The 9,508-nt window shown below is 42.6% G+C and overlaps 1 pseudogene; it reads right to left on the bottom strand.

The window, feature by feature from the left end:
- Positions 1 to 225: 225 nt before the first annotated feature.
- LOC148774794 (diacylglycerol kinase kappa-like) overlaps positions 226 to 9,508 on the bottom strand; it is a 113,670-nt pseudogene continuing 104,387 nt past the window's right edge.

Raw genomic sequence — 9,508 nt, 5'->3', positions numbered from 1 at the left:
AACAACCCTAGAACAGTATCTCACACTCTATAGTTAATCCATATTTGCCAATGGAATTATATCCCCAACACCTCACACAGTTTTGTTTGGTAAAGAACTGCTGATTGAAATGTCCCTAATCCTCATTGATCTCATCTTCATCAAGCCCATGGATAATACAAATGTTTCTCTCTGTGTTTTACCTATTATTTCAATGCATAATAAAGATGTTGGCTTGAATTACAGCTAGGCACTAATTACCTCAAATCGGGGTACATTCATTTCAACTTGCCCTCTTAGCAATGGGGTTTGTCTGGGAGTCTCACGGATCATCACATTCCATCTGAGATGAAGTTCAAAGACAAATATTTAGAGCTCTGTTTCATTAAAGGGTGGCATCAATGCTTCATATGTCATGAAAAAGGTCAAAATATTTATGTGGTGAGTCATGATGTGTTGTAGGGGATGACCAAGTTATCTCAGGTCACTTGATCTCAAGGTATACACCAAGAGGGTCCTCTGCCTCATGACTTCTCAAGGCCAGTTTGATGGAAGGAATTCTACCACAGGGTTCTCAGAGAGCAGAACTTCCCAAGCAGTGATAACTATCAAGATCACCTGAGGTGCTTTTGTAACATATACATACCAGGGCCCTACCCAAGACCTACTGAATAAGAATATTTGTGCTAGGGCCCAGCTTGGTACCTTGAAAAAGCTTCCAAAGATAGTCTTATTAGCAGCCATAAATCAAATAGTACGCCCCCTCATAGAAAATCTTTCTTCTCGGAAGATTGGAGGGCAATATTCTCTCTTTTCTAGGGCACAAATAATCCAGACCAATTGTTTATGACTCCTCTTTTTAAATTTCTTTGAGAACTGGATGAAGCTATAAAACTATAGAACGGTTTTTTATACAATCTTAGAATAGAAAGATGGAAACTTTCCCAAGGAAAAACTATGCTTACATAGACAATTAGCTATGAGATTTGAAGGAGGTTCGAAGAACCCTTGAAATTTACTAATGGGGTTCCTGCTCTAAGATCTTTTAAGTTTGAAGAGGGGCTTCAGTGATGTTTAAAGGATACATGGTAGATCCTTTTATCTTAATAAACAAGATCCCCCAAATTTCCCTGCACTGGAGCCAGAAAACCTAGGAGGCTCTGTGAAGGAGTTTACAACATCTCTGATTGAGATAATGTAACTGAGAGTAACTGGCAAGAGACTGGAAGAGCCACAGTGACCTGATCTTTCAGCCACTCGCCTGTCTAGGATCCTAACACAAGCTTGCTCTACTCTGTTGAGGATGTTCAGAGGTGACTTGTTTTTGTTCCAGAATGCACCCCAGCCAAGGAAATGAGCCAGATCATTACCAGTTCCAAGAGGGATGACTGCCAGCTGACACTGCAAGAACAATACAAGGCAACCTTTTCAGACAATCCTACCAAGATCCACCCATAAAAGGACCCAGCGGGTGCTTTCTGGGAAAGAATACGGTCTCAAAGTCAGTGGCAATAAAGGACTTGTGATTTTAGGAAGTGTAATAGGAAGATGTTTGAAATTGAGTGGAATTTTCCCTAAGTAGTTGGGTCCCGCTTTTGGCAATACAGAACCTACACAGTAAGCAGAAAAGTTGCTAGAATATGCCAGTATTTGTAGTTAAGATTCTAAAAGAGAAACAGCCACAAATTTTTATCTAGGCTGGTCCAAGGAGATGAGGTACCTCAAGGAGACAAAGTTACTGCAGTCAGAAGAGTAGGGGGCTACTTAGGGAAAGCGAGGTGAGGTAGAGGTAGAGGAACATTCTGCTACACTTGAGACTCAGCAAAGAAAATAAATGGCCTCAAGAAGGGTAGGGAGTGGGTGTTGAATGCTGCCTGATGCCACTTCTTTTTTGCTTGCTCTCCTCCCCTTCAAATCTTCATCTTGGGGCTTGGGGAATAGAGCATTGCTCATGTTTTCTGCTAATTTCCTTTTTTGTCCTTCCTATTGATAGAGCCCCAAATGGTATAGGTTTAGATTGGGAATCTACCCGTCAGTTTGACTGTGAAACCAGTAGGAAACATACATTTTATAGACAAAGAGAGTAAAGACGGGGACATCGTGGGATAAGCAGCTCCATACTCCTAGTCTCTCTAGCGATGGTTAAACTAAATCAGCGAGGGACTCACCTGTTCATGTAACCCAAAGGCATCAATCAGAGATAAGACCCAGCTCACACTGCCATCTCCACCACAAACCACCACGCGAAAGCAAGCAAAGTTCTTGAACATGCAGAGCCTGGAAAGGAGAAGGGAAAGGGCAGTCATTTCATGAACTGACAAGTTTTAAAACTCTTTTCTACAATGTGCCAGGAGCTAAGGACTGCTCCTTCTGCACTCTGCTATTAGGCTACCTGCCTCCTTTTCCTTAACCTTTATCTCTCTGTGTACTTAAGATCATACGAAATGCTCCCATAGGCAATCCTGGAGAGTAGGCCTTACCTTGACCCACACTTTTGTTGGCTCAACCTTGTTCTGTAAGTTACTAGTGGCCTAGCCAAATCTACTTGCTGAGGCCTTGGGGGAATGCCTTGCACAGTTGCCAGTGGGTTCACAAAAACCAGGGCTGAACAGCCAGATGGTCTCTAAATAATACAGCCCTCTAATAGAGATATGTAAACTTGGCCCCAGGAAAAAGAGTGAATATCAGGAAAGGTGTATAGTAATATCAGTTTGTCTCCTCCTCTGAAGTCAGGAAACTATGTCTCCTGACTTCAGAGGAGGAGACAGAGACACCAGCCCCGGCGGCGCAGACGCGAGAGACGCTGGCCGCGGTGGTGCTGACGTGAGAGACACCGGCCCCGGCGGCACTGATGTGAGAGATGCCGGCCCCAACCGACCAGGCAAAGAGGCGCGGCCGAGAGGAGCTACCCCACGTCCAATAGGCGGTGGCTGCGCAGGCGCAGGAGGGCCGAGAGGAGCTACTCCACGTTCAAGGTCAGGAGGGGCGGCCTTGAGGAGATATCCCTCGTCCAAAGTAAGGTACAGTGGCTGCACGTTGCTGTAGCGGCTGTGAAGAGATTTTCCACGACCAAGGTAAGAGAAACCCAAATAAAACGGTAGGTATTGCGAGGGGACATCAGAGGGCAGACACACTAAAATCATAATCACAGGAAACTAGTTGATCTGATCACATGGACCACAGCCGAATGTGGTCCACTGGAGAAGGGAATGGCAAACTACTTCAGTATACTTGCCTTGAGAACGCCATGAACAGTATCAAAGGGCAAAATGATAGGATACTGAATGAGGAATTCCCCAGGTCGGTAGGTGCCCAGTATGCTACTGGAGATCAGTGGAGAAGTAACTCTAGAAGGAATAAAGGGATGCACAAAAGCAGAACCAATACCCAGTTGTGGATGTGACTGGTGATAGAAGCAAGGTCCGGTGATGTAAAGAGCAATATTGCAAAGGAACCTGGAATGTTAGGTCCATGAATCAAGGCAAATTGGAAGTGGTCAAACAGGAGATGGCAAGAGTGAACATAGACATTCTAGGAATCAGTGAACTAAAATGGACTGGAATGGGTGAATTTAACTCAGATGACCATTATATTTACTACTGTGGGCAGGAATCCCTTAGAAGAAATGGAATAGCCATCATGGTCAACAAAAGAGTCCAAAATGCAGTACTTGGATGCAATCTTAAAAACGACAGAATGATTTCTGTTCATTTCCAAGGCAAACCATTCAATATTACAGTAATCCAGTCCTATGCCCCAACCAGTAATGCCGAAGAAGCCGAAGTTGAATGGTTCTATGAAGACCTACAAGACCTTTTAGAACTAACACCCAAAACGATGTCCTTTTCATTATAGGGGACTGGAATGCAAAAGTAGGAAGTCAAGAAACACCTGGAGTAACAGGTAAATTTGCCCTTGGAGCACGGAATGAAGCAGGGCAAAGGCTAATAGAGTTTTGTCAAGAGAAAGCACTGGTCATAGCAAACACCCTCTTCCAACAACACAAGAGAAGACTCTACACATGGACATCACCAGATGGTCAACACCGAAATCAGATTGATTATATTCTTTGCAGCCAAAGATGGAGAAACGCTTATGCAGTTAGCAAAAACAAGGCCAAAGCTGACTGTAGCTCAGATCATGAACTCCTTATTGCCAAATTCAGACTTAAACTGAAGAAAGTAGGGAAAACCACTGTACCATTCAGATATGACCTAAATCAAATCCCTTATGATTATACAGTGGAAGTGAGGAATAGATTTAAGGGACTATATCTGATAGATAGAGTGCCTGATGAACTCTGGACGGAGGTTCATGACATTGTACAGGAGACAGGGACCAAGACCATCCCCATGGAAAAGAAATGCAAAAAAGTAAAATGGTTGTCTGAGTAGCCCTTCCAAATAGCTTTGAAAAGAAGAGAAGTGAAAAGCAAAGGAGAAAAGGAAAGATATAAGCATCTGAAAGCAGAGTTCCAAAGAATAGCAAGGAGACACAAGAAGGCCTTCCTCAGTGATCAATGGAAAGAAATCAAGGAAAACAACAGAATAGGGAAAACAAGGGATCTCTTCAGGAAAATTATAGATTCCAAGGGAACATTTCAGGCAAAGATAGGCCCGATAAAGGACAGAAATGGTATGGACCTAACCGAAGCAGAAGATATTAAGAAGAGGTGGCGAGAATACACAGAAGAACTGTACAAAAAAATCTTCACGACCAAGATAGTCACGATAACGTGATCACTGACCTAGATCCAGACATCTTGGAATGTGAAGTCAAGTGGACCTTAGAAAGCATCACTACGAACAAAGCTAGTGGAGGTGATGGAATTCCAGTTGAGCTATTTCAAATCTTGAAAGATGATGTTGTGAAAGTGCTGCACTCTATATGCCAGCAGATTTGGAAAACTCAGCAGTGGCCACAGGACTGGAAAAGGTCAGTCATCATTTCAATCCCAAAGAAAGAGAATGCCAAAGAATGCTCAAACTACTGCACAATTGCACTCATCTCACACGCTAGTAAAGTCATGCTCAAAATTTTCCAAGCCAGGCCTCAGCAATATGTGAACCGTGAACTCCCAGATGTTCAAGTAGGTTTTAGAAAAGGCAGAAGCACAAGAGATCAAATTGCCAACATCCGTTGGATCGTGGAGAAAGCAAGAGAGTTCCAGAAAAACATCTATTTCTGCTTCATTGACTATGCCAAAGCCTTTGACTGTGTCAATCACAAGAAACTGTGGAAAATTCTCAAAGATATGGGAATCCCAGACCACCTGACCTGCCTCTTGAGAAACCTGTATGCAGGTTAGGAAGCAACAGTTCTGACTGTTGCTGGAATAACAGAGTGGTTCTAAATAGGAAAAGGAGTGCATCAAGGCTGTATATTGTCACCTTGCTTATTTAACCTCTATGCAGAGTACATCAAGAGGAACACTGGGCTGGAAGAAGCACAAGCTGGAATCAAGATTGCTGGGAGAAATATCAATAACCTCAGATATGCAGATGACACTACCCTTATGGCAGAAATTGAAGAAGATCTCAAAAGCCTCTTGATGAAAGTGAAAGAGGAGAGTGAAAAGTTTGGTTTGAAGCTCAACATTCAGAAAAAAAAGATCATGACATCTGGTCCCATCACTTCATGGGAAATAGTTGGAAAAACAGTGGAAACAGTGTCAGACTTTATATTTTTGGGCTGCGAAATCACTGCACATACTGATTGCAGCCATGAAATTAAAAGACGCTTACTCCTCGGAAGGAAAATTATGACCAACTTGATAATATATTAAAAAGCAGAGACATTACTTTGCCATCAAAGGTCCGTCTAGTGAAGGCTATGGTTTTTCCCGTGGTCATGCATGGATGTGAGAATTCGACTGTGAGGAAAGCTGATTGCCAAAGAATTGATGCTTTTGAACTGTGGTGTTGGAGAAGACTCTTGAGAGTCCCTTGTACGGCAAGGCGATCCAACCAGTCCATTCTAAGGGAGATCGATCCTGGGTGTTCATTGGAGGGACTGATGCTGAAGCTGAAACTGCAATACTTTGGCCACCTCATGCCACGAGTTGACTCACTGGAAAAGACTCTGATGCTGGGAAAGGTTGGGGGTGGGAGGAGAAGGGGACGACCGAGAATGAGATGGCTGGATGGTATAACTGACTCTGTGGACATGAGTTTGTGTCAACTCCGGGAGTTGGTGATGGACAGGGAGGCCTGGCATGCTGTGATTCATGGGGTCGTGGAGAGTCGGATACGACTGAGCGACTGAACTGAACTGAACTGAACTGGAAAAGATGAAGCAAATCTGAGAGCAAGACATTGGCTTGAAAAGATTTATGGAGAGAGCTAAAAGTCCTCTAGCCAGCCAACTCAAGATGTTCTGGAGCTGTGTTTGTGTCCTGTCTTGAGAAAATAGATCTTTCCTGCCCAGGTACTAGAACTAATTCCAAGAAGCCTATCCTACTCTAGAATGTGCAGAGAAAGGAATCATTTCTGTGTGTCCAACTACATCCCTTACCCCGTGCTTACCCGGCTTCAGGTCCACCCTTTGACAGGTCAAATACTTGAGATGGGTTAAGGTACTGCTTGAATTTCTGGAGGAAGACGACCCCTTGATGATCGCCGCTTTTGGAGTTGATTTAGATGAGAAGGGGGCATGAACAGGCTGAAGACCAATCAAGATTCCAAAAGTCTGGAGATACTACTAATTGGCCTAATAATGCACACAACAGAAAAAAAAGAAAAGAAAGGGCCACTGAGATGACATAACATCAAATTTCGCAGACTGTTAAAAACAACTTTATTGAGGTATAGCATATACAAAGAACTGCATATATTTAATGTGTAAAATTTAATGAACTTAGACATAGGCAAACACCCATGATACAATCACCACCATCAAGATAACAAGCATCTAATACCTCCCACAGCTTCCTTGTGCCTCTGAGACTGAAGAACAGAAGGGAAGTCAGATGCAACCCAAAGGGACTTTCATGAAAAAAAAAAAAAAAAAAGAAGAAACAGCTGGTCTTTGCCCAGCTGTTGCCAGGTAACCAATATTTCCTAAGTAACTACTACATACCAATCATCATACTAGATACTTCTAGGGTTCTAGACCTTGCCCTCAAGCTGGGGAGACAGACATACGCAAGAGTGTACTGTAACACAAAGAATAAAAATTGGTACCACGACCAAAGATCAATAAAATGCCAAGGGGAAACTAAGGAAAGAGAACACTGAGAGTTTAGGAGAAGGGTCAGCACACTTAATGAGTACTAGCTCAGTGAGTGATAGCTCAGTTGCTACACTGAGAAGACATAAGGTCAAGAGAGATAGGTAGGAAAGCCTACCTTTCAGCCAGGAACTAATAACAGAAGATATCAACGTGGGGTGAAGCAGGGCACTTTAATTGCTCCTCTAAGGCTCTGGTAGAGAAATCTAAGTTATATCAACTTTCAGGGGAAACAAGACTATAGGGAAATTGTATGGACAAGACAGAAGCTTTTAATAATCCCCAATAGTAAAATTCCCCATAGAGAAGTGAAGTTATAGCAGTCTAAATTGCCAAAGCCTTCCAGCTCATGCTGAGTCGTAGAGTCTGTTGGCAGGGAGACAGGCAGTGAACAATGGCCTCATAGGAGATGCTAGACAAATTGTGAGCCCCCAAACCTCTGAGCTAATGGCTTTGCAGGGATTCCCCAGCAAAAATAAGTGTAAAGAGGAAAAAGGATGTGGGTTGCTCCTGAATGGTGTGGGCTAGGGGGAGAGAGGCAGGTTGAAATGTCCCATTTGTTTGTAGCTTGGATAAAAAGGAGCCTGAAGGAAGACTACTGACTTGTGCAGATTTCATGGCTATTTTACCTGGAAAAATCTAAAGCAAGCTTCCTCTATGGGCCAAGTTCTACTCACTGGCCAGTGGAACTTTAAAGGCATCCTAAACCAGTTAGGCTGTCATCCACCAAATTTTCAGGACTTGCCAGGGCTCATAACTACATGAGGAGTCTGCTATGTCCCTTCAGTAGCATAGCCTGGAAGTAGTTATCCTCCTTGAACATGTTATCCTTTTTTAACGCTTTTTTTTTATGAAAAATATATTAAAATAATGGTAGTTAAGACATTCATTCGTTCAACATATATGTATTGAGGGCATTCTTTGTGCTTGTTCTTGTTACGTTCTGATATATAATGATAGACAAGATAGAAACAATCTTTGCTCCTGTGGAACTTATATTCTAATACAAGGGTATAGACCATAACAAATAAACATAGGAAATAATGTGATATGAAGAAAAATAGAGCAGGAAAAGCGGATGGAGACTGAAAGGGATGCCATTTTAGACAAGATGATCAGGAATGGCTCCTCTGGGGAGATGTCATTTGAGATGAGATTTGAATGAAGGGAGGTAGTAAGCAAAGCACATATCTGGGGGAAGAGATTTTAGGGGTCAGGAGGAAGATTAAGAAGCTACCCAGGGAAGGGACATGGCCTGGGATGTCTAGGGACAGTGAAGAGAAGAGCATGGCTACTGTGGAGTGAGGGAGAGAGGTGACAGGGACCAGATAAAATGACAATAAGATGTTATATGAATCCTGTGAACAAGGTGACAAGATTACTACATGGATAGTAATGTGGGCTAGAATATAGCAATGTTAAGAAGATTCATAGCCAAGTAAATAATTGTGTCCACAAGGTTGCTTTTGAATAGGCTAATGTTAATTATACGGGAATGTCCTGCATTATTCAGCAATTTTAACTAATTAAAATAAAAATACAGAAGGGCAACTTGTCAACTTCGAAGTACCTACAGCTGGAGGGAAAGCCACTGGATGACAGAATCAAGATTGACAAATGACCTTAACAAGCAGTTGGGTCAAAGTCAACAAGCTGAAAAGGGGATAAATGTGAAGCTTGGCCTTTAGGCCCAAGGGCATAAATTGCAGCAGAACAGGACAATAGGAACTTGGCTTGGCAGCATCAAAGTATGAAAAGGGGTTAGGGGATTTACTTGACTTTACACTCCAGATGAGTCAACAGTCTGAAAGAGCCTTTCAATAAAGAGCTCATGTTTCTTTGAGCTACATTAATATAATCACAGTGCCCCAAACCAAGGAACCAACAGTCACTTTCAAACTTGTTCAGTTCATACCACAAAAGGATGTTAAGGTTGGCTTCCTGTTCCCATTCCTGTATTTTAAAATCCTCTTTTACAAATGTTAGCTCCTCATTTAACCCTCATAAGGCATCCAAGTAAAGATTTATTTCCTATTGGCAGAAAACAAATGGTACATAAGGCAAAGAGAGGTTAAGTAACTGACCCAAAGTCACACAGTTAGTACATGATGGAGTAGGCTCCCAAGACTAGTAGTATCAGCATCATCTGAGGATGTGTTAGAAATGAAAATTCTTGTGCCCTACTCAGCTCTACTGAATCAAAAGCTGTGGGGCAGAGACTGGGGCCTAGAAATCTGTGTTTCAACAAGCCTTCCAGATGATTCTGATGCATTCTCAGATTTTACAAATACTGCATATGAAT

This window comes from Moschus berezovskii, chromosome 19 (genome assembly GCF_049115385.1).
Source record: "Moschus berezovskii isolate FMDL1 chromosome 19, NW_MosBer_1.0, whole genome shotgun sequence".
Taxonomy (NCBI): domain Eukaryota; kingdom Metazoa; phylum Chordata; class Mammalia; order Artiodactyla; family Moschidae; genus Moschus; species Moschus berezovskii.
Note: the sequence above shows the minus strand (reverse complement) of the source record. Positions and strands in the feature narration are given on the sequence as shown.